Here is a 26,458-nt window from a genome sequence, read left to right on the forward strand (position 1 = left end):
GGCACTTGTCCGCTGAAATGATCCAGTGGCCAAGAAGTGCAGTACATTAAGGACCTTCTCCAGGGGGCTGAGTGCTTGGGAGCACAGGGTGGGTGATGTGAGGTCATCCTCCCACTCACTCACCAGGTCCAGTATTATGTGAGGTGGAAACCTGTACCTCCCATACACCTGGTCAGCAGGCATCCCAAAAGGCTGGTTCTGGGAGTGAAAATTCGGGCCCTCACTATACTCCTCCTCCTCCTTTGGTAACCCACGGCCACTGCTGCTAGGAACGGTATATTCATCCTGGCGTCTGAGCTTGTTTGTTGTTTGCGCACACTTTTATGCTGCGCGGGTCGACGTACGCCTGCTTCCTGCTGGCATACGTGTTTCCGGATTAGCACGTTTTTTTGTGCGCATGCCTTAGCCCCGTTCAATTCCATGGATACGTGTTGTTGGCGAGCGTGTAAAACTTCCCGCGCACCCCTGTAATATACGCACCCAAGCAAATCGCGTGTGAGAATTCCCGCACACCCCTGTAATACACGTACCCAAGCAAATCGCGTGTGAGAATTCCCGCGAACCCCTGTAATACACATACCCAAGCAAATCGCGTGTGAGAATTCCCGCACACCCCTGTAATACACGTACCCAGGCCAATTGCGTGTACGTGCACTTTCATCCAATTACACGCAATGATACTCTGACGTGCAGTGTTTCCATGTGTGCTCTGTCATCACGTGCTATGAGGGAAACACCCGCGCGCGTCACGTCACAGACGCGCTTACGCGCTGAGGGCCTTTGGTCCAATGGAATCGCGTATGCGTGCTGACGTGCTTACGCGCTAAGGCCCTTTCCTCGAATTTCACGTTGATGTGCAGGATTTTCACGTGCCAAATCACTCCGTATCAAGCTGGCCACGCGTAAGCACACGGAAGACCACGCTCCTGCCCAGAAGGCCGAATTACTGCCCCCCAGAACCCCGAGCCGCCTCCCACGAGCCATCTGCTGCTGCCTGCCTGCCTGCTGCCACCGTGCCCTGCCATTTTGTGCCTGCACATCTGCCATATGCAGGGGTCCAGTTGCTGTGTCCACCCCTGCTGGAACAGAAGACTCCCGACTGTTATACCATCGCTCCACAGCCCAACCCCAGGACCCAGTTGCCCACCCACTCCTGCCTCTGGGGTTGCCATGTCGGGCACTGCAACATCTGGCACCAGTGGCAACCCCCGGGCAGAGAGGCAGAGGGGCACCAGCTTCACTGCCACTGAAGTTGGTGTCCTGGTGGAGCAAGTCCTGGGGCAGTATGTTGCCCTCTTCGGATCGTCACGCGCCAACAAGGAAGGACGGAACAGGATCTGGGACGACTTGGTGGTTGCCATCAACGCGGAGGGGATGGCAACCCGCAACATCCAGAAAGTCAAGAAGCGCTGGGAGGACTTGAGGTCCAGGACCCTCTTGAAGGCCCGGCGCCTCGTGGAGGGGGGCCGGGGCCATATGAGTACCATCCAGGTGAGGGTCCCAGATCCTTGCGAGGCAGACCCGTCTGGAGTTGAGCGGTAAGTGGGCAAGCATTGCTGTGTGAGACAGGGCATATTGCAGTGTGCTGGTTGTCTGATGCTTGCCTGTATGTGTGACATAGGCCATGTACGCATGTATGAGTGCAGTGACATCATGGTCATGCATGTGAGACCAGTAATGTGTGAACCACACGGTTGGTGCATGTGTTTAAATGCATCATGGGGAGCCCTATGCGGATTGGACACATGAGAGCATGTCAGTCTCTGTTCCTGGACATGGGTGGGGGTGAGGGTGAGGGATGGGTGCTGATGCCATGTACATGTATGGTATCCATGTCTGTGTGTCTGACCTGCATGTCTGTGACTTGTGAATGCCATGGATGCATGACACATGTCTGTGACTATGTACAGATTCACAGATGCTGCCTAGTTATCCTTGTATCCACTGTGTCTGGGGTGTACAAGGCCAGATGGATGAAATTACGTTGATGTGTGTGCATGTGATAGGCATGATCCATGGTGCATGTGAGTTCCATAACAACATTGTATGTTTGGAGAGTCCCTTGGACATGTATGCAAATGTCCATAGCATGTGCCATGCCTGTTACTGCGTGTGTTTTGCCTGCACTGACCCTTGTTTTGTGGAGGGACATGATGGAAGTGATCTTTGACAGTGCCACTCATCTGCTATTGCTTCCTGTCTAGGGGACCATTGTACAGTACCCTGATGCTTGTGTTCTATGTCTCCCTCTACACAGAGGCAAGTGAAGAAGAGGGCGGAGACGGCGCTGTGGAGCAAAGCGGCGGGGATGCCCCCACGGCTGCAGCGGAAGGGGTGGGTGAGCCCCACAGGGGCTTGCAACGGCGGAAGACGGTGTGGAGCCATCCAGGTTGGTGGTTTCCACAGAGGAGGCCGCTACTGAGGCGCACATGGGGCCTGGTGGGGGCATCCCTGCTGGTGCAAGTGGTGCAGTCCAGGGGCAGGGGCAGGAGGCAGCACAGGTTGCCGTGGAGGGGCCTGTGCATGTCACTGTCCCTGACACTGTGACTGCACCACCATGCAACAGCAGGGATGCCCCATCCCAGGCCCGTCCGCAGGTAGGGGGGATGTCCATGTCATCTGACTCCCCTCCACCTGCGGACGAGGGGACCCGTGGCCGTATGGAGAAGGTCCTGATTAGTGTCGCGTTGCGCACGGGTGTCATTCGTGATGACGTGCATGCTTCCCGGGTGGAGCTTGCACGTCATCACCAAGAGCACGGTGCCAAAGTGGCCCAGTTGGGATCGGCCGTGGTCGGGGGTTTCATACATGTGTCGACCAATCTGGCGGCCCTCTCATCCTCTGTGGAGACTATATGTCAGTCGTTCTCCATGCCGTCTTCCGGCCCAGATGCCACCAGGGCCCCCTGTGGACGTGCCCTGACCAACGCAGCCGGCTTGGTGGGGATCCCATCCCTGCCACAGTCGGGAGTCGGAGGTCCAGCAGGGGTGGACACCACAGCAACTGGACCCCAGCAGATGGAGGATGTGCCGGCATCATTGGGCAGGGCACGTGCACGACGGCGTCGGTGGATTCCATCAGCCTGGATGCCGTTGTGCTAGCAGAGGCAGTTGCGTCAGAGGCAGCAGCGGAGTCAACGTGGGAGGCCTCATGGCTCGGGACAATCTACATCGGAGGGGCAGGCATTGGCCGGAGGGCAGGAGGACCCAGGACGGGAAGTGTCTTCCGTGTGGCAGCGGTTGGGCCAGCAGATAGGTGCGGAGCGGCGGCGGGCGGAAGAGGCGCGGCTCACGATGGTCAGGGCAGAGAACTCCATGCGGAGGGCCCTGAGGCGGGCCGAGTGCCTCAAGGGAATCCGCAGGGAGTTAGAGGAGGACATGTCGGCGTCCCTGCGGACCCTCGGGGCCATGGAACAGGACCGCCTCCGGGACATCGAACAGGAGTTCGATGATGCCCTGGCCCGGGACACCACGGAGTGAGACGCTGGACTAGCCCGCCGCCTTTGTACATAGTTAATTAGTGTTAGGTTTTATTTCTTTTTTTTAATTTGGGGCGCTTGGACTATGCCCCACTTTTTTGCATATAGTTATTAGTTAGGTAGGTTTTATTGTAGGTTTCATTTACATCGTTGGGATCATGGACCCTGGATTTGCTCTTTGTACATAGTTTGACAGTGGATTTGTGGCCTTCATCTTTTATTATTTTTTTCACCATGGAGCAATGGATTTTCACTTTACTTTCCCTTTGGATTTGCTTTGTTGGACAGTGACTTTGGACACAATTTCTTTACGGTTATTTTGGAGTCCCATTTTCGTTATTTATTATTTTTTTGGACATGCTGCTTTTTGATTTTTGTTGCCATTATTGTTTGTTTATATTTCATTCACTTCATTTACACTGTAATACATTTTTGTTTCTTACTTCAATGTGTGGACTTCTCTCATTGGTTTCATGCCTGTCAGGATGTGGGTTTTCACAGTCATGTGTTGCCATTGTGTGGGTCTGACGGACTTGTACTCATGCGCATACTGCTTATTTCTTATCTATCATGTAATGGGTATTTCCAATTTGAATGGATGTAAAGCTTGTTTGGGTGTTTGGACTGGGGTGGCGTGGGGTGGGATTTGGGTGGGCATAGGAGCCTGGGATCTGGATTGTGATGACGTGTTGGCTGGGGGACATGAGTGGGGGCCTGGTGGAGGGTGCCCCTGACTGCTGGGGAGTGGGGGTGATGGGAGACATTTGTGGGGGCCTGGTGGAGGGTGCCCTGCACTGCTGGGGGGTGGGGGTGATGAGAGACATGTGTGGGGGCCTGGTGGAGGGTGCCCTGGACTGCTGGGGGGTGGGGGTGATGGGAGACATGTGTGGGGGCCTGGTGGAGGGTGCCCCTGGATGCTGGGGGGTGGGGGTGCAGGGGGACATGAGTGGGGGCCTGGTGGAGGGTGCCCCTGACTGCTGGGGGGTGGGGGTGATGGGAGATATGTGTGGGGGCCTGGTGGAGGGTGCCCCTGACTGCTGGTGGGTGGGGGTTCAGGGGGACATGAGTGGGGGCCTGGTGGAGAGTGCCCCCGGCTGCTGGGGGGTGGGGGTCCATGGGGACATGAGTGGGGGCCTGGTGGAGGGTGCCCTGCACTGCTGGGGGGTGGGGGTGATGGGAGACATGTGTGGGGGCCTGGTGGAGGGTGCCCCTGGATGCTGGTGGGTGGGGGTGCAGGGGGACATGAGTGGGGGCCTGGTGGAGGGTGCCCCTGACTGCTGGGGGGTGGGGGTGATGGGAGACATGTGTGGGGGCCTGGTGGAGGTTGCCCCTGACTGCTGGGGGGTGGGGGTGGTGGGAGACATGTGTGGGGTCCTGGTGGAGGGTGCCCCTGACTGCTGGGGGGTGGGGGTGCAGGGGGACATGAGTGGGGGCCTGGTGGAGGGTGCCCCTGACTGCTGGGGGGTGGGGGTGATGGGGGACATGTGTGGGGGCATGGTGGAGGGTGCCCCTGGATGCTGGTGGGTGGGGGTGCAGGGGGACATGAGTGGGGGCCTGGTGGAGTGTGCCCCTGACTGCTGGGGGGTGGGGGTGATGGGAGACATGTGTGGGGGCCTGGTGGAGGGTGCCCCTGGATGCTGGTGGGTGGGGGTGCAGGGGGACATGAGTGGGGGCCTGGTGGAGGGTGCCCCTGACTGCTGGGGGGTGGGGGTGATGGGAGACATGTGTGGGGGCCTGGTGGAGGGTGCCCCTGGATGCTGGTGGGTGGGGGTGCAGGGGGACATGAGTGGGGGCCTAGTGGAGGGTGCCCCTGACTGCTGGGGGGTGGGGGTGATGGGAGACATGTGTGGGGGCCTGGTGGAGGGTGCCCTGCACTGCTGGGGGGTAGGGGTGATGGGAGACATGTGTGGGGGCCTGGTGGAGGGTGCCCCTGGATGCTGGTGGGTGCGGGTGCAGGGGGACATGAGTGGGGGCCTGGTGGAGGGTGCCCCTGACTGCTGGGGGGTGGGGGTGATGGGAGACATGTGTGGGGGCCTGGTGGAGGGTGCCCCTGGATGATGGTGAGTGGGGGTGCAGGGGGACATGAGTGGGGGCCTGGTGGAGGGTGCCCCTGACTGCTGGGGGGTGGGGGTGATGGGAGACATGTGTGGGGGCCTGGTGGAGGGTGCCCTGCACTGCTGTGGGGTGGGGGTGATGGGAGACATGAGTGGGGGCCTGGTGGAGGGTGCCCCTGACTGCTGGGGGGTGGGGGTGCAGGGGGACATAAGTGGGGGCCTGGTGGAGGGTGCCCCTGACTGCTGGGGGGTGGGGGTGCAGGGGGACATGAGTGGGGGCCTGGTGGAGGGTGCCCCTGACTGCTGGGGGGTGGGGGTGGTGGGAGACATGTGTGGGGGCCTGGTGGAGGGTGCCCCTGACTGTTGGGGGGTGGGGGTGATGGGAGACATGTGTGGGAGCCTAGTGGAGGGTGCCCCTGGATGCTGGTGGGTGGGGGTACAGGGGGACATGAGTGGGGGCCTGGTGGAGGGTGCCCCTGACTGCTGGGGGGTGGGGGTGGTGGGAGACATGTGTGGGGGCCTGGCGGAGGGTGCCCCTGGATGCTGGTGGGTAGGGGTGAAGGGGGACATGAGTGGGGGCCTGGTGGAGGGTGCCCCTGACTGCTGGGGGGTGGGGGTGATGGGAGACATGTGTGGGGGCCTGGTGGAGGGTGCCCCTGGATGCTGGGGGGTGGGGGTGCAGGAGGACATGCGTTGGTGATCAGTAGTGCAAGGTGACATGTGGGTTGGCTGGGGGGCATGGCCATGGTGGATGGGCTGCCTGCGGGACATGAGCAGGGGTGCAGGGTAGTCCCCTGTGGTGTGGGCTGCCTGCAGGGGCCATGGAGGGTGTAGAGGGAACACCTGGGAGGATCCACACGGTCAATTCACATGTAGTACTACCCGGCACCCCCGAAATACACGTACCCTGCTGAAATCGCGTGTGGAACTTCCCGCGCACCCGGAATACACGTACCCTGCAGGATTAGCATGTGGAACTTCCTGCGCACCCCGGAATCCACGTACCCTGCAGAATTAGCGTGTGGAACTTCACGCGCACCCCGGAATACACGTACCCTGCAGGATTAGCGTGTGGAACTTCCCGCGCACCCCGGAATCCACGTACCCTGCAGAATTAGCGTGTGGAACTTCACGCGCACCCCGGAATACACGTACCCTGCAGAATTAGCGTGTGGAACTTCACGCGCACCCCGGAATACACGTACCCTGCAGAATTAGCGTGTGGAACTTCCCGCGCACCCCGGAATACACGTACCCAGGCCAATCGTGTGTGGGACTTCCCGCGCACTCCGGAATACACGGACCCAGCCAATTCGCGTGTGGGACTTCCCGCGCACCCCGGAATACACGGACCCAGGCTATTCGCGTGTGGGACTTTCCGCACAGCACAGAATGCACGCACACGCTATTTTTCACACAGCGGGTGTCCGCGTTTGTCGAGTACCCCTTTGCACGTCATTTGTCTTAGAGGGCCACAGTATGTGACATTCATCATAGCTGTATATAGGTACTTTTTGTTGGCGCACATTTATTTCAGGGGCAGGGACACTACTGCCTGCTTTCTTGTGGCTGTGCGCTGGTTTGACCGTGCGCTGGTTTGCCCTATTGGATTCCATGAATATGTGTTGTAGGCGAGCGTGTGGGCGTTCCGCGCACTTGCCTCCTGTACTTCCCCCGTGATGCCCACATTTTGACGAGTTGTTCCCCATTCCGAGTGTTACGCCCCGTGTTCCGCCTACTTTTGTTGTGTGCGCCGCGCTATGTGCGATTTCGCTGTGGCCGTGGCGCACACCGTTAGATATCCTGTGCGCCGGCGTGCGCCGCGCACTTTTTCAGCGCACATCCGATATTTTTCTCGCGCACAGCCTTCCATGAATCGATGTCCGCTGGTTTCCCTGCGATTTTCGCACTTGCACTGCGATTTTCGCACTTTTACTGCGAATCGCACGTTTTGGCACCTCTGCGCGGGAATTTTCGGCGCACATTAATTCCATGAATCGACACCAAAGAGACCACAATGCATACAAATACGAGCATATACAGACATGATTGCTGTGTTTCAAGGCTGCTTCTTCCCCTATGTATATGTATTATATGATGTGAGTGGATTCTAAGGAAAGTAGTGTAAGTATATATGAGAAGGGAAATGTCTACAAACATAGTACCTTTTTCATTTTTACTTCCAAACTGTCAGTGAAGAAAACCACCTGGCCTACATATGTCAGTGAACAAAAAAGAACAGGCAGCCAGACATGTGATGTCATCAGTGATGTCATGAATGACATTTGTGATGCCATCTTTGTTGTCATGGGTATTAGTCTTAGCAGTGCACGGTGGTGGTGCGAGTTATGGTTGCTTAGCTTACTAATTTCAATGGTTTTTCGGTTTTACTTGTAACCATATTGGTATTTAGGTTTCTTTGTCTCAATTGTCCACTGTTCTAAAAAAAAAGGTTGCTGGTTAACTTTGTAGCCAGATATATCATGTCTCTTTCTTTAGCAACTCCATAGATACCAAGTTGTAATAACTTTTTCACTTTCGCATTTGAATATAGCAGCCAGCTGTCAACATTGCCTTTTGCCCATTTAGCATATGATTGATACAATACATTCAATGTTTTAAAATTACTACAGTTCTCTCCTTTGTTAAAAAATATTCATCAATTCCACCACTAATGTATCACCTGGTGGCAATGTTGGCTGGGGCCTGTCCCCTGTTGTGTCAGTGGCCTGGAGCCTGGCCCACTGTTCATTCTTCTAGGTGGCCCTGTCCACTGTATGGGGCCACCCACAATCACTATGCCCCCACACTCTTTCTTTCTTCTGAGTGGCCCCTTGCAGGATTGGGGATCCACCCATGATCACTGCTGCACCTGCAGCCCGTGGCAATGTTCTGGGTTGGCCCTGTTGGCTGGGAGGCCGGACCGCACTCGCTACCGCACCTGAAGCATTGTGAAAATTTTTGGGATGGCTCCTTTAGCATGGGGCCTTCCCCCCATCCCAGCACAGCCTGCGCCACCATACTCCCGCTGCCCGCTGCCTTGTTGGTGTTTCTGGCCTGCCCCTTCAACAATACATTATGATACACAGGGAGTGGGCTGCTGGCCTCTACCCGGGCTGGTCTGCTGAGCCTGGGGCTTTCCTTCACCCGGGCTGCCCAGCGCAACAGACCGGGTCTTCCTCTCTCCTCCTCTTCACCCGGGTCGGCCAAGAAGGCCAACCCGGGACCTTTCTTCACAGGTCTCCGCTCTTCACCTCCTGGGCTGTGCCTAGTATACGCAGCCTGGGAGAACATTTTTGAAGGGCACACCTCGCTGGCCTTAAGACGGGCCATCAGGGGCATGGCCGGGCCGCCTGCTGTGGGCAGCCTCCCACACTAGCCTCTGCCATCAGCAGCTCAGCTCCCTGGATTAGTCTCTAGGAGGCTCATCTAAGTGCTGCCTAGTGCCATTTCTGGATGTAAGAGCTGGGTGGCTGCTCGATTAAATACCACCCAGGTAAGTCTCTCTCGTTCCCTCCTCTGCTTCTCTCTATTTTTTGCTCTCTCTTTCAACTGTCTTTTTTCAACTGTTTCCTTTTCGAATCCTCACTGGATTCTTTTCTCTCCTGCCCAGTCCATTCTTGGGCAGGGGAGTTTTGTTCTATTGTTCTTTTCCTTTAAACATTCCATCCAGCCCATGGTGGGCTGGATGGTGTAATACAACTCGCCTACACAGCACAGACATAAGTAAAATGCACTACACATTAAATACAATGCTTTAAATACTCTGGTGTCTGCATCTATATTTCTCCGTGTTCCCTTAGGGGACAAGCTTGTAGCTCTACTAGCCGGACCATGGGCTACACACACAAACACCAACCTGATATTTTTATTTCTAAATTTAAAATGTAGGTGTTTATTAAGTTTAATTAATGTTATAGTTTTATTTTGTTGTGTGTTTTTGGCAGTACTTAAAATCGAGTACGCCTTTTTTATTTGCCTGGGGTGTTTTGTCTTCATAGACATTTTTAAAGTATATCACCTCATGCTTGTTTCATATATGCAATAACATCGCTATTCCCCCCTTCTCAGGTATGCCTTGCAGATGGTGCAATAGACTTGTGTTATGTTTCAAACATCATCTGGTTCGGGAGTTTCAAAGTAGTTCCAAATCTAAGATCTTCGGTTTCCAAATGCAATGGTACCAGAGGTTGGTATATTTTTTGTGGCTATTATTTTATTTTCTGATCTAACAGCAGTCTAGAAATAGTGCTGGCAGTAGTACTTTACAATTTATGGAAGGTTTCTGCTGCACAAGTGGACTATGCACCATTGATTAACATGGCATTTTGGTTTTTGTAATTTTCATAAATTCTAATGTATTACATTCTGTTATTTGACATGCTAAATCAAGTTGATGAGGTATAGTATTTCCCGCCTCAATAATAACATTCCTGCAATCCACGGATGTATTGTTTTTTTCATTTGCATGAATTGAAGGAGTTATGGACATTTGTGTCAACAGTTCCGAAGAAGACTCTGTTGAAAACAAAAACAACACTTCAATGTGGATTTAGTTTTTTTTTCTTCATGAAAGTAACATTGGTTTTGTTTTTTTACTATTTACTAATAAGTTCCATTGTCTGCTAACTTACAAGTGTTAAAGGTTTGAATGGTTAACTCATTTTTACATGTTTTAATATTTATATTTACTTAAAATTGTTAAGTACTAACACTTTTTATTTTGTTTTTGTAAATGGTAAAATATACTTGCCATGTTCTAGTGCTTGTGGAAATGGTGAATCAGTAGATTTTAAAAGGCAGGACATTTTTAGTAATGTATCAATTGTTTTTGTGGAAAGTCGATGGTTTGCCCGCTTTCTTGAACTTCCAAATTAAGTTTACCATTAGGTTCTAGATGTTGTCTCCTAGAAAATGATACTCCTGCAGCAAGCAATGACGGGTTGTCATCGTGTTTCACTGCTATTATATCCATGGTAGGTTGGATCTTTGTTATGGTTATAATGTTTTCAACAATGTTAGTGTCTTTAGCAAGAGTATTTTGAACTTTTGTTTCTTCAATTTCTTCTTCGAAGTGAATATGTTTGCCTTTTTCACCCGTTCTTTCCTTTTTTGCTTGAATGTTTGGTTGGGGTCTTTACTTATGCTTTTTATTTATTTCTTATGTTTTCATGCTTCCGTGCTTATGTTTTCTGGCTGAAATGAAATAACAAAGTACAAGTGTGTGTTACTTTTGTTGTGTAAAAATGTTTTACTTTTAATTTATTGCAGATTCATTAAAGCTGGTTTACTTGCAATTTTTATGATGATGTTGATGATGGTGTTTTCTTGTTTCTCCTTTTCTTTCATCTGCCCCATTAGTTAAAGTTTTTGTAAAAAGTAGTAGACTGCCAACATTCACCCTGTTTATCCTGTACCTGTCACTTGAGCATAGCTATTTAAGGCATACTGATAAACCATATAGATTGTATGTGATGTTAATAAATGCAACAGATAACAGAAAAACAATTGCCTGCACAAGAAATCATAGCTACACCCAAACCATAATGAACACATATGTGCAAAAAAGCCCATAAAGTTGTTTTACGAACAGAAACCCGACACATTGAAATATAATGCCATAAAGAAATTGACTAAAGACCAAAAACCAACTGGGAAACAGAAAGAAAACATATTAGTAAATATGTGAAGTTGTAATCTCCTAAACTATTATCCAACTGAACAAGGGTTGTGTATGTTAACCCTAATGACCCATTAGCAACTCATTCAAGTTAAAGCAAGAGTTCCACATTATTGGTACATTATATTGCGCACACACAATTTATGCACAAACGAATAGTGCTATTCTTCTGTGTTGATGCCTTGTGGGCTAAAATAAAACAAGATGAAGATGAAGAAGAATGCTGGTTAGAATGTGTTCTTTGGACATTTTTAATCTTTTTCACAATCTCAGATTATAAAGTTGACACATTCTAACCAGCATTTTTCTTCATCTCATTTTATTTTAGCCCACATTGAAAGTTATGCATAATGTGATGAATCCAGAGACCACGTGGAGCCGAGGAGACCGGGAGGCGCAACCATGTATCAGATGTGATGGGTCGGTGCATGTCAAGAGACGCTGAGTCCCGAGTAGGCCGAAGCACAAGACCCTCTGCTCTCAAGCCTAGAGCCAGAGCCAGAGAGGAACAGGAGCGAGGCAAGGCCTGTGGAAGGGGGAGACCTCCCTCTTTGAATAGCGAGGAGCAGACTGCAAAGCAGGACGCCACTGCCGCTACCGTGACTGACCTTCCCTGGAGCAACGACAACCACGCCACAGGTATGTGAGAAGCCCAGGTGAACGGGAGCGAGAAAGAGAAGAGAAGTAATGAGCGGGCGAGGAACAAGACCCTAACATCAACAGAGGGTCACAGAGAACTGGATAGAGAGAGATAGCACAAGCAGACAAGAGGTGGTGGGAGCCTGAAAAGCCCAAATGGCTCACCACGCAGAAGGGTCCCAAAAACACTGCTGCACTCAATAGAATAGAAGGTGAGAGACCCCAATCAACCTGCAGGGCAAGCACCAACAGAGTGTGCAGGAAATAAAACAGGGACACCAGAAACCCTGGAAACATGTCCAACTGTGGAAAGAATGGACACATTGGTGGAAAGGGATCAGGAACTTGAAATTAGTATATTCTTTGTGAATCTTTAAGAAACTTTGTGATAAGACTGAGAAGAACTGTTTCGCCTTGAAAAGAACTTTAGGTTAAATACATTATCAATCAAGATTCAGGAGGAAGTCCTGAAAAGACTGAAAAGCCTCTATGGAGAACAGAGAGTGCAGGACATCCATCTACATCTTTCTATTATGTTTTTGATACGTGTAGGGCCAGTTTAGTGGATAGGTTTTCAACAAGTCATATTTTTGTTTTGGATGGAAGACAAGCACCTTAGATTAGTTTGAATAGGAAGGGGAACCCCCTTTAAGCAATGGGGATAGTAAGGCATTTTCCTTTTCATTTAAATAAAACTACATGTACCAATGTCATTTGGTTCGAGTCCTTCTTCTGGCTTGCCACAGTACATACAAACTGTAAGTATTTGTGCAACTTTTAACTTTTGTGTACATACAGTTACAGCATACTCTAAGCATAGACTTTTTACAAAATTACAAATAAATAACATGAAAAAATATATACAATTTTAAAGCACATTTGTTTTCAAACGTGTAATGTAGACATACACACGCAGTACATTCACTTGTAAATATGAAGTGTGAAAATTATACATTTACTAACCTGCATCATGTGAAATCCCTAAGTGTTCAATTTCTTCATAAGCTGTAACAAAAAATAATACCGTCATTTGTGAAAATAAATTCTATATCCATTTGAATATGTCATTGTACCATATTTATTTTATTTTTTTAATGCTTTTTAAAAGGTGTGCTTAATTTTTGTCCGCACACTGTAATGTTCTCAACAGAAATTAACAATATTTTGGTGGGTGTGGTTGTGCGCTTGAATAAGTACAACAGCAGAAGCGCAGCATACTATTTCTGTATGTTGATGGCATTTTCAGCATGGTTACTATTAAACAATGTAAGGGCCGTAGAAAAGAATGTGGATGTGAATGTAGCAGCATCAGTGCAGTTCACAGTGTGCGTGTGCAGTTATTCCTCTTTTGCATGTGCGGATGTGCGAAAACAAGTGCAGCAGAGTACTTTTTTGTGCAGCATCAGCAAAGTATGTGGGTGTTAATACCACAGTATAGGCATGGTTTACAGTAAGCAGGCATACTTATTTATTATTCATATGTGCATATGTTTGAAAAGAAGTGTGGCCCAGTACTTTTATGTTTCACATAGGTAAAGTTTTTGTATAGTTTCACTTTATTCAAAGCAGCAACACAACACAATTGTTTTACTTGTACAAGTGAATTTATGTACAGTAAATATATGTAGCTTATGGTGTAACAAACGAGCTTGGGAGACAGTACAACAGCCTGGGTGTGTTGCTTACTGGCGAATAAGTAAGCATTAGTAAAAGTAAGTGGGCCTATTGTAAAAGAAAGTAGTTGTGTTTCTTAGGGTTGTACATTTTGTTTTAAACATAACGTGCTGGCACATTCTGTAATGAATATAGCAGCATGACAATGTTAGCGTAACTGGACAGTGGAACACATATCGAGTATAGTGCAGTGAAGTTGTACATTTTACCGTTGCAGTTTATTCAAAATTGAACAATAGGTAAGCGTTACAAAATGTTTGTATGTAATACTGCATAGTTTTTATTGTAGCATGTTACAGTTAATGTGCATGTCATATTTGTGCTCATGTTTTACAGAATTAACTGCATAAACATATATTGTGTATCTGGTAATGTTTACTTTTATTTTTTCAATGTAGCAAAAAAAGTGTCTATTATTGAAAAATCATGTATCTTCTGGCTTGAAAACTATGTAAGACAAGTTCTTCCAATGATAGCAGTGGAAAAAGTGGCTGTTCAGTGGCATGGATATCGTGGTAGCAAATGGGAAGACATTATTGAACATGTTCTTCATCATCGTGAAAGTGGCGAAATAACAGATGTCATTTTGTTACATGCAGGCAGCAAGGACTTGGGCTACAGTGAGCTGTGCACAAAAATTGAAAGTGACTTATTATATTTTGCACATTTGATTCCACGAAGCAAAATTCTGATTTTTAATGCATAGATGCACATAAAAGTTGGATGGAGGAACAGCCAATTACCATAACATTAAATGTGCTAGTGCACTGTAATCAATTTATTTCGCTTTTTCTGTTTGAACATGGGCTACATTACGTATTTTACTACAGCGTCTACCTTGGAATGCCATCTGAACAAAATACTACAGTGAATACAGAACCCAGCAGCAAGACTTATCCTCAGACTCACTAAGAGAGAACACATCAAACCAGCACTGAGAACCCTACCCTGACTACCAGTCAAAAAAAAGGATTTTCTTCAAAACACTCTGCATAACCCACAGAGCAATCCACAGCCAAGAAGACTGAAACAAACCTTGAGATGCAACAATGACATTCGCGACGAACCAAAACAATATTCGAAACTGAAATATGGTCGATCAGCCTTCTCATGCATCTCAGAAAAACTCTAGAACTCACTCCCCAACTGCAAACAAAAGAAGAACACCTACAATTCAGAAAACTACTAAAAACCTGTCTCTTTAACTCACCAACCTAAACAGGGAAGTACCACTGAAAAGAAACACCCAACCTCGATACAAGGAGAGACACCACAAACCACTGTACCACCAAAACCAACTTAACCGAACTGGGCAGGCCCAACGAAAAGAAAGCATAATATTACCAACCACCACATAACTGAATTTCAGCCTAAACAAAACAAGGTAGCCTACAAGGACACAGACCTTTCTCACCACTAACCCTACTACAACTTTCTGTTTTCCTACAAACACACCACTCAACTACCAAATACAACACACACATACCACTGCCACAGCACCAGTGTGAAATCACAAAGCAAACTGGACACCCCCTACAAAATCCCTCTCAATCAATCCAATCAATCATAACACACTACATCTACAAGACTACACTACAGACACACAAAACAATCACATGCAGACTCACACACCAAAACAACATCAAACACATGCCACTTAGAAGCAAACCCAAGACATAGTGACCGTTTTTCCAAAGTAAAGTGACCAACAGCACAGCAAAAGCTCTCTTGCACTCTCCTTCTCTGTCCCCCTAACCAATCATTGCCCTAACCCTCCTTTCGGTTCCATGTGATATTTTTGCCGCAAAAATATCACGATGCAAAAATATCACCATATTTTTGCGGCGAAAATAACACATGGACCCTGCGGGGGACACCCCCGCAACCCCTGCATCATTTTTCTATGTGCGGGGGACACCCCCGCAACTCCCGCACCTAATATTTTCGCCACCAAAAATATCGCCTATGGCCGTTCCCGACGACCATATGTACGGCGATATTTTTGCTGGCGAAAATATTACCTGATACCCTCCTTTCTTTTCAGATCTGCCTGAGCGCCTGGAGACCATGAAAATGGAAGCAGTGTGTAGGATGATTCTCAATAACATATGTTTTACCAGCAAAGAGTTTGTGTGTGTTTGTGTTCTAATATATTTCAGTTTAAATGCAGTTAGTATCATTGAGCTTTAAACCAGCAACCTAAAGTCTTTGTGTGTGTTCCATGCAGTATGCTCCATCTGGGCCAATCAGGTCCAATCCAACAACACTCAGGGAGCTTATTTAAGACAATGAAACACCTTAAAGGGGTGCTGGTGCCGCTGTTAAGTATTAGGTACTATTTATCACATAAGAATAACAATAGGACATCATTCTTAGTTATATCGTGAGTCATTCACCAGTAAACACTCACTATCTCTAGGAGGAAGCACACCCTATCCCTGTAAGGTAGTGCTGTCTCTAGGCCAGAGCTGGTGCCCCGCCTATCTAATAGCAAAGAGCAGAGAGGGTCTATCCCTGCCTCTACAACGTATCGTATTGCGAACAGAGTTAAAAGCAAAAAACTAAAAGAACAAAATTGAACCAGATCTATTTTTGTGTGAACATTTTAATGAGGAAGCATTTCCTGCCGGCTTAGTGCTGTATCCCCTTATTCACCCCCAAAGAAGTGTGTGCATACAGTATAGATACGATGGTATGTTGTGGTACAACTGAGCTAGAAAAAGGAGATTATTTTCTAAAACAAATGTCTAGGCAAATCAGTATGCTGGGACCAGTAATTATTTGTTGTACCGGTTCTCTATCGATTCAGCATTCAATTTATTCTAATCCAATATAACTGGAAAAAAGATCAGCAGTTATATATTGGTATTTCCGACATGAAAAATATTTTTGTGAACATATCCCATAGCCCCAACTCCCTTAAGGGATATCATACAGTTAGGGGGTCGACTGGTTTCGATGACCTCATAGTTCTAGTCATCTTCTTCAGGACCTGTGATTTGACTACTACTATCAATTGCGTTGTCCATCAGATTAGGTGGAGCCATCCGTTCTCGACCTAGGGAGGAGTTAAAGACACATCTTTTACCTGGGTGTGCTGTGCATTATTTTAACTGCAGATAATTGCCAAGTTCATTGTTAAAGACCACAAAGGTCTGGTAATGGTAGTTTGTTCGCTGCCCGGAGACCACCCACCCACATGTCGGCACCTCTATCCTCCAGAAAGCCCCAGGGGTCACCTTTTATCCCTTGCTGAGCGAAACACACCGGGTTAGTGTCAGAGAAACGATTACATGTTTTCACCTCATATCCCAGTTTGTATTCCTCCATGTGGGATTAACTTTTCATATTGGTGCCATCTCCCTGTTGTGGCTTCAATGCAGGGTGTGGCTTATCCAGAAATAAAGGAGAGGGGTAATGTTAAAGTGAGTTTTTTTTGTTGTGTTTTTCATAATATCCAATCCAAGACAGATTATTCCTGTATAGATTGCAGCCCTGTTAGACCAGTTCTCCTGCTGTAACTCCATAACGTGCCTTATGTGGTTGGCTAATTTAAGCTGTTCTTATCTGACCGCATTGTTTGATGGTTCTAACGGTCAAGAGTGCACTTAGCATGTGATTTTCTATATATTACTATCGCGTTGGATACGACTTTCTGCATCGGAAAGCCTGTGTCCATCAATGCGCGCATACCGTTAACTTACGTTTGCAAATAGCTAATGCATACTAATCTCATGACGTGGCAACGGTGTTGTAGTGGTTGCTACGACTGCTCCTTCATTATGGTACATTATTCAAAGTGCAGCGTCAAAATTGCAAAACACTGAAAACCACTCTTGCAAGTGGTTGGGAGAGCGGCTGCGTTTGCTTGTCGCATGTAGATGCATTGCGGTTGCGTCTGGCGTCTGCTAGTGTTCTTTGGTAATCTCATAGCATGGTATGAGTATTATAGTTGTCACTACGACCGACCGCTCCTTTTTTTTAATCAAAGGCCCACATCGGCAGTAGGGGTATGAGCCGAATATGGCATGTGTCATATGCCAGTGACACGTGCAACTGCATGTCACCATTACAAGTGACACGTGCCACTGGCAAGTGTCACATGCCATGCCCCAAAAAAGGTTTCACGTGTGACGTAAATCTGTCTCTTCGTTTTTCAAATTATAATCCTCCTTTTTAAAAATAAAAATTTGAAGCGCCAATTATAATCCTTCTTTAAAAATAAAATTGAGAGGCTCAAGACCTCTTCCTTTCGGGCCTAGTTCCATTAAGCACTACGCCACTACGTCTCAAGCCATGGAATGGTGAAATTCTGCATGTGTGATTGTGAAAGTTTGTAGGATAGAAACAATTTACTGAAAGCATTTGCATCTTGTGCTTTCTTGCATAATACTAAATTTAAAAAACAGTTCAATCCAAAACCTATTACTGTGTAATGCTTTAAATGTCAATCATGTATTGTGTACATGTTTTCCGAAACAGTATGGACGCAATATTAAAGTGTGTGTGTTTGTACATTAATTCATGCGTTTCACACTTGACTGTACGAACTGTGATAAATACAGTACAACCATACCCTACTGATAATATTTATAACTTATATATCAGAGTATATGCACGATCATGAAAACATAATTTACAAATGTTGCTAAATCTTCCAATTTAGGGCCCAATTCATAGAATCCAGCCCAGAAGCAGAGCAAGTGCCGCACGCAGAGAAGGAGCGTGTGCCACACATGCACCAGCTATGACGCAAACTAGCAATTGCGTGGCACGCGTATTCATGGATTTTCCGAGGCATCAGTAGCCGTGGCGCAATGAACACCAAGCAGCGCCAGTAACACCCCCAACACACTCCCTTGGGCAGGCAAAAGCCAATGAAATGCCCAATACGGCACAAGGCCCGCACCATCCGTGACCCAGCACACAGCCCCCTCCCCATCGGGATCGCATGAAAAATCAGAGCGTAACCCGCTCGCACCAGCCAAATCGCATGAAAAGGCCTGTGCATAAACCGTCCGCGCCCCAGCCAAATCTCGTACCCCGCTCGCACCAGCCAAATCGCGTGGGAAGTCCCGCGCGTACCCCATCCGCACCCCATTGAACTCACATACCCTGGCCGCACCCGCCAAATCGCATGGGAAGGGCCGTGCGTACCACTTCCGCACCCCAGCAAAATCATGTACCCACTCACATTAGCAAAATCGCGTGGGAAGGCCCGCGCATACCCTGTCCGTGCTCCAACGAGATCGCGTACCCGGCTCGCACCAGCCAAATGCCACCACACGCTGCATCCCCCTGGTGCACCTCAACACCCATCCATTGGTCATGCTCCCTATGTCATGTGAATCCTAACATCACACATGCATGCATGTGCACACACATGAACAACATTGGTGAACAGCAGAGACACTCAAATGAGTCATGGAGGAGTGCAACATGCACTAAACCATTGAGATCAGATACCACTTCGATTTCAATGTGAAAAAATGATATTCAAAAACATGTATATAAGTCACACACAGTAAAAACAACAAATTAAACATGCATGAACCAAATCAAAAACCAAAAGAAAGTGAAAACCAAAATCAAAGTGATGTAAAAAATGAAAGAGTCAAAAATGTGGTCCTTGTCCATTAACGTATGTGCAAATGAAATCACATATCATGCGAAAACCATTCCTTCATGGTTAAAATAACTGTTCAAATTAAAATCCAAATATTTACAAAGATCCAGGGTCCATGGTCCCAAAACATGTAGAAAAATCCTAAAAATAAAATACAAAAACAACTATATACAAGATGCGGAGCAAAGTCCAGGAACTCCAAATAAAAAGAAAAAACAAATGAAACCTACTGCTAAAGAACTGTATACAAAGGCAGCGGTCTAGTCCAACTCCTCACCATGCTCTCTCATAGTCTCCACCAGGGCATCATCGAACACTGTGTCCACTTCCAGTAGGCGTGCCTCGGCTTCCCCCACGAGGGCTTGCAGGGACTCCTCCATGCTCCTCTCGAACTCCCTGCTAGTCTCCTCGAGGACCTCTGCCCGCCTCTCTGCCCGACGCAGTGAATTCTCCGCCCTGGCCATGGTGAGGTGCGCCTCCAGTGCCCGCTGCCGCTCTGCCCCGATTTGCTGGCCCAAACACTCCAACATGGAAGACATCCTTGTCGTAAGGTGCATGTTTGCCTCCTGCCCGATGGCCCATACCTGCCCCTCTGATGATGAACGCTCCGAGTCCTGTTGCATCCTACCCTGAGCCTGCTGCTGCCAAAATGCCTGGTGCCTGCGCCACAAGAACAGCCTCTGGGAGGATGACACCACCCGGGGCCGTAGTGCACGTGCCCTGCTGCTAAGTGCCTGCACTTCCTCCATTGCCATAGCTCCTGTCGCTGCGGTGACAACCTCTGTTGATCCTCCTTCGACTCCCGACTGTGGCAGGGATGTGATCTCCACCAGACGGGCTTCCGGGGTTGAGACAGGAATACAGGAGGCCCTGGTGGTATCTGGGGTAGAAGACGGCAGGCAGGACGGCTGATGCACAGAGGAGGAAATGGAGGAGGGGGGGTTGCAGCAGTGGCCAGCACACATTCCAGATTCAGATTCATGATCAGGAACTGTGCTAGCCAGTTAATGAGGCAACAGACCTCATCTTTATGATGTGCAAGCCGCCGATTGGAAGCCTGCACATCATCACGAATGCTGGCTGTATGCCTCGCAATACCGGCTAGCAACGGTTCTACCCAGTCACAAATTGCTTCATCCGCAGGTAGTGGAAGATCCATTTGCATGGATACATCCACCACATGCGGATGGGGACGGCCTGAGGCATGCCCGCAGATGCATACTGGTGCAGTCGCAGTTCCAGGGACAAGATCAGTCACAGGCCCCTCCACGGTGACCTGCACTGCCCTCGGCCCCTGATCCTGGACTGCACCAGTCACACCTACCTCATCACCCCTGCCGGGCCCCATGTGCTGGGCTGATGTGGCCTCCTCCTCCTCCACCACCACCAACCTGGATGACTCCCCACTGTCTTCCGCATCGGACTGCCCCTGTGTGGGCTCACCCGTCCCTCCCACTGCCGAGGTGCCCACAACCAACTTCACCCTCTTGGGCCGCCCCTCAGAAGCTGCGGCTGTTGTCGTGGACGCGGCACCAGTCTACTCGCTACCGGAAGATAACGGTACCTGGGAGGAGGACTGGGCCCTGCGTCTATGGCTGGTGGAGGCATCCCTGCTGCGGTGCTCCACAGCGCCTTCTCCGCCCTCTTCTTCCATCATTGCTGTGGATAGGGAAACATAGAACACAAACATCAGGCTACTGAACATATGTGGGTATGTGTGTTTGTCACAATGCAAATGTACATCAGTGGCACTGTCAAAGGTCACAACCATCATCACCCTCCAATACACACAGGGAAGTACCATTCACACACATTCACAAACATGTCTGTCATTCACAACAGACATTCACATCCATGGACAAAGCACTGACACAAGATCATAATGGTGTATTCAGATCACACACATCACCTGACAGTCATGAGGCAGGCCATGGAGCTATCACATCACAGTGCACTCGAGGGCAAATTGGCAGCGGGAGGCAATCACAAATCAAGAACTCAAGTAACATACGTGCGGAGTATTGGGCAGTCACACACACTCACTACTCAGACACACGCACATGTACACCATGCATGTCCATGATGGTGACATAAGCACCCATGTGTCACACCTCTGGCATGCCCCAGACCAGACACAGGTATGCAAACATGTGCGCGTTGTTACATGCCGGTGCGTTTCACGCATTGCAACACAGACACCATCGATGTGGGACACACTTGAATGGACTCACATGCAGCACTGTCAGGGACTTGCACATAGACCTCTGTACAGGAGGCATGCCAGACATAAGGCCAAGGTGTACACTCCAGCGACACGTCAACATGCACATGCACTATGGTGGACAAGAACACATGAACACTTACCAGTCGACTCCAGACGGAGCACCAACTCCAAGACCTGGGGGTACAGAGCTGGGTAGAAGTGCTCCGGGACCCTCATCACATAGGTGGTCAACTGGCCCCGGCGCCTCGCTCGATTATCAACTGCCTTGAGGAGGCGATAGGCCTTGTTGTGGGTCCTGGACTTGAAGTCTTCCCAGAGCTTGTGGACATGATGGTAGTCGCGGGGTGCTACCCCCTCCGCGTTGTTGGCACCCACGATGTCCCCCCAGATCTTCTTCCATCCTTCATTGCGGACTTGCGATGGGCCATGGAAGAGGGCATCATGATGCCCCAGGACTTGGCCCACCAGGATGCCAACTTCCCTGGGTGAGAAGCTGACAGCCCTCTGACTCTCTGCCGGGGGGTTGCCACTTGCCTCAGATGGTGTGGTGTCAGACATGGCAACACCCGAGGCAGGTGTAGGTGGGCAAGGTGGTCCTGGGGCTGGGCTGTGGAGCGGTGGTATTGCAGTTGGGAGTCTTCAGGATCAGCAGAGGTGTTCACAACAACAGGATCACTGGCAATGGCTGATGAGCAGGCACCAAAGTGCAGGGCATGTGGGCAGCAGGCACACAGTGTGGGCTGGCAGCAACAGATGGATCATAGAAGACAGCTCAGGAAGTTGGAGGCAGGTAAATGGCCTTGTAGGTAGGAGCGTGGGTTTTCCGTGTTCTTTTGCGTGGCCGGTTGGAAACAGAGTGACTCTGCACACGCGGAAACAGTGCGTTAGCGTGTAATCAGAGGAAAGGCCCTAAGCGCGTAAGTTATGAGACACTCGCTGGACCTTGGGCGTTGCCATTCAGTATCGGGTTAAAGGTCTGCATAGGACAACAGTTCACTGTATGTGCTTTTTGTGGGGACGGACGCGTGAACTTCATATATTTGTGGGTTCACACATGAATAGTTCACTACTATGGCAGTGTGTACTTCTTGTTTTGGGAGGAGAGTTGCCTACGCGCACATGCGCGTGTGATTTTTTTCATTCTATGAGACAGACGGTGAGTCGTGCATGCATTTTTCCCACTGTGGTTGCCCCTTTGTGTCGCGTACCCCATTTTCGAGTTCATAGTAGCCTACGTTTTCCTCGCATATGGATTTTTTGTGTTGCTGGGTGACACACCGTATTGCAGGATGTTTTTTACTCACACGTGGGCTACGAGCGGTCGCTTACACGTTGATTTCTGTTTTTGGGGTGCCTGGGCGTTGCGCGACCTGTTATTTTTTCACCAGGGGTCACATAGAGCCTTTCTGGAGCACAGTGGTGCGTTTTCCCTTACGTACCCTGCCCCCTCACTCCAATTGCCCAGGACAATTGTTGGCTGCACGGCGGCATGTGGAGGTAGAGTGTGGAGTCTGCTGGAGGCAAGTCTGTTTACTGTGTCTATTGTTGGAGGAGTCAACTAAGAACAGTGTAACTACCCCTCCTGGCCGCGGAGCGGGCCGCGGAGTGTGGAGGTAGAGTGTGGAGTCTGCTGGAGTCCGTGGGATCAGCGGATCTGAGGACGCGACCCACTCAGGTAAGAACACCCCTCTGTGCATACACAACCTGAAATATATGGTGATCCCACAATCTCGCGCTTCAAACGTGAACACTGAATACTGATATAAACTTTATTAGTCGAAACAGTATAAACACACGCTGAAACGAGAATATGCTCTCGTACTGTATACCTCGTACTTTATACCAGTAAAAGTGTAAAAGAGTTCAGCTGACTGAGTATAATAGACGTTACCTCGGAAAATTAAGACTACTGAAGGCCGGTAAATCTTTGAGAGGGCACAGCGTGGGGGGACTGCGGGAATTTGTCCTTTGACCCCCGCGCTGCAAAATTGAGAAACCTCGAATACAACACAGCTGAGGAAAGAACGACATAGTGTTTTCTTTCTTTGATTTTTTTTTTTGTTGAAACCTAAATGCCCAACAACTAAAGAATTCGCTGCACAAAGTGAGCGCCACAGGATCTCACACCCAAGTCACGGTGTAGATCTCACAACAGAAGGAGAACTGTGTGGGGGGACTGCGGGACAAGGTCCTTTGACCCTCACACGCATACAGAAATCTACAATCATCCCCCGCCCCCGACCTACCTGGTGCCGAGGCTGCCGAGACTGTTCACGGCACGGACTCGCTTGCTGACAGCGTAGTGTTGAACGCAGAGCTGTCAGCGGACAGAGGGAGAACGGGGAGAGAGAGCAGAGAGGAACGGAGCAAGTAAAGGCTGCTCCCAGCAAAAACAAAGTGAAATACTGAATAATGACGACCTTAGCAGAAGAAACCAAAACAATGTTAACCCAGCAATTGTCACAGAGAAATACTAGGCTAAAAACCAAATTGATGTCAGAAAATCAGATGAAACAAGATGACAGCAACAGCAGTGTCAGGGAGGAGGGGCACAGCCTGAGTCAGTTAGAAGTACCAGACAGCACACCACTCAAAGAGAAAGGACCCGTTAAGGGAGGAAACAATAACAAGAACAGAAAAAACTACAACCTATTGCTGCCCTCAAAAGACAAACCATGTGATACACAGAAATGTGAAACTATTCAACAAAATCTCGACCAACAGTGCAATAAAGGGACAAACCTTAACGCAACAAATGCCGAAGAAAGAATTAACCCTCAGAGGCAAGGGGGAAAGGATCAAGATACAAAGACAGACTATGGGCAAATCAAAGAACCTGAAACAGCTATTGAACAAAATCTCAGTTCAAAAATCACAACACAAGAAAGCAATATCAGTAAATGTGATCACACACTACTATCGCAGAAAGAAAAAGTCATTAAGGCAAAAGAACAATGGAAATTGTACTATCAAAGAGCGACCAAATCAGAACGATTTATAAAAGAAACTGCTCCAATCAGTCAACGTCGAATGGAACGCCTATCGTTGGATTTAACAGAAATCGAAACACTGATGGAACTACAACAAATAAATAGGAAAAACAAAAAACAAGCTAATTTATCTGAAAGAATGACGGAAACAAGCAACGAAACCAATAACTGGCCAAGCTATGCCGATCTAAGCTATACAACTGTAAATAAGACGCAAACAACAAATATGGAAACAAATGACAAGAAAACAGCCCATATGTCAGAGGAAGCTGTTTGCGACTGTCCATCCAAGCCAGGAAACAAACAGGAGTTAGTTGCTACATCAATGCTGGATTTACAGAATATGCTGATCGCTGTAACAACGCAAACAATGATACCCTACATAAAGCTACAAGAAGCAGGCAATGAAACAACGAAAGAACATACTACGATACTTAACTCCATATTCACCAAACAAAAGAATCTAGAACAACTGATACACAAAATACAAGAACGGCTTAGCATAGAAGCAGAAAATAGTTATATATGGCAACAACGTCTTGCAGAGATAGCAAGACAGGACAGAATGGATAAAGCAACGCTCATGGAAGCCTTAATCTCGTTTACAAAGACATCACTAACGAGGAATAACACAGAAGGAAAAAATCAAAAGAAGAAAGATCAAATATCTGGAGCACCAAAGGCAGGCCCCGCTAAGACAAGAGGGGACAGCGCACAGACCATGATTGAGAAGCACTACAATGACGAAGCGGATAGAGATAATGACATTCTATTAATAGACTTGACACCTGAAGAACTACGGAACAAAATAAGTAAAAAGCCTACAAATCGGACTGTGGAACCAACCACACATAATATAGAACATCACACTAAGATAACACAAGGGAATGTGAATTATAGCATATTCAAACAACAGCCACAGAATAATACAAACAAAACAAAAACGATAGCGGCAAAAAAACTGACCAAAAAAACAACAAAGAGGCTCTAGAGCATTCCTCAGGAACCTAGCCCAAAGCGCTAAGGAAACCGCCAAAAAATCACAGCCCCAAAAACTCAAAGAAATGAGCACAGCTGACCCAGTAATAAAAGAAAGTGACACTGGAACCAGAGGAATAGAAGAATCCACCCAAACCCAAGAAATAATAAGAGTTGGCGATAACACTCAGTCCATTAGTGCTACAACAAGTGAAGAAGGAAACATTGAATCTCTGTTGAACCTTTCCACATATTCAATACACGAATCAGAGAATGTTCAAAATGAAGACAATATTGGAAACGAGCAACATGAACCACAGTCAAATTCCGCATCCATGATTGTAATCGACTGTTATGAGGAAACCATCACAGGATCATATATATCAATTGAACTATCCTGTGAAGAAATTTCAGACGAAGATTTTTATGCAGGAAATAGCACCCTGAACACGACAAGACTAGAGAGATCAGAACAGGACCAACAGCCTGAAGTAACAAACAAATCTAGCTATGAACGATCTGACCGAATTAAGAAACAAGACAGGAACGAAGAAAGATCGCAGCTAGAACAACCACAATTTGTGGACCCTTACTACAAAGAAAGCGTAATCAGATTAAAGCTGGAAGGAAGATCGGAAAAAGAGGCCAACATTGTGATGAATAGAACTAATCTATTACGCCTCTTTAAGGCAATCCCAAAATTGAAAATGTTAAAATCAAAAGATCTGAAATTAATCGAGTTTAGAGATGAACAAAGATTGGACAAAATCTGGATATATTGTTGTTCAAGGGAATTGCAGAGTTTAATATCATCATGTGCCAAAGAACTTGAATCCAGAGGATTCAGAGTGTCAAATGACGACAAATTGGACAATGAGACGGAAGAAATATCCATCATGACTCAGCAAGAGAATAACAGAAGATACTCTGACATCAGTAGTGCTGTAAGCATAGCATACAATGATAACGAAGGATGGAATGAAAAAGAGGAAGAAAGATGGCACAGGGATGAGCAAAAAAGAATTAATCCAAGACAACACAAAGACAAAACACCTAATAGATGGAATTTTGAAAAATCCCCCTTCTGGCGGGAAAATAGTATTGAAAAGAGTAGA

The 26,458-nt window shown here is 48.0% G+C and overlaps 1 long non-coding RNA gene across 1 annotated transcript in view; it reads right to left on the bottom strand.

The window, feature by feature from the left end:
- LOC138497439 (uncharacterized) overlaps nucleotides 1-26,458 on the bottom strand; it is a 211,217-nt gene that overhangs the window by 56,774 nt on the left and 127,985 nt on the right. Inside the window, exon 2 of the long non-coding RNA XR_011278580.1 lies at nucleotides 12,815-12,856. This is a non-coding gene — a long non-coding RNA (uncharacterized lncRNA). The remainder of the gene's footprint in view (nucleotides 1-12,814; nucleotides 12,857-26,458) is intronic.

This window comes from Ambystoma mexicanum, chromosome 5q, assembly GCF_040938575.1.
Source record: "Ambystoma mexicanum isolate Mex_15411 chromosome 5q, UKY_AmexF1_1, whole genome shotgun sequence".
Lineage (NCBI taxonomy): Eukaryota > Metazoa > Chordata > Amphibia > Caudata > Ambystomatidae > Ambystoma > Ambystoma mexicanum.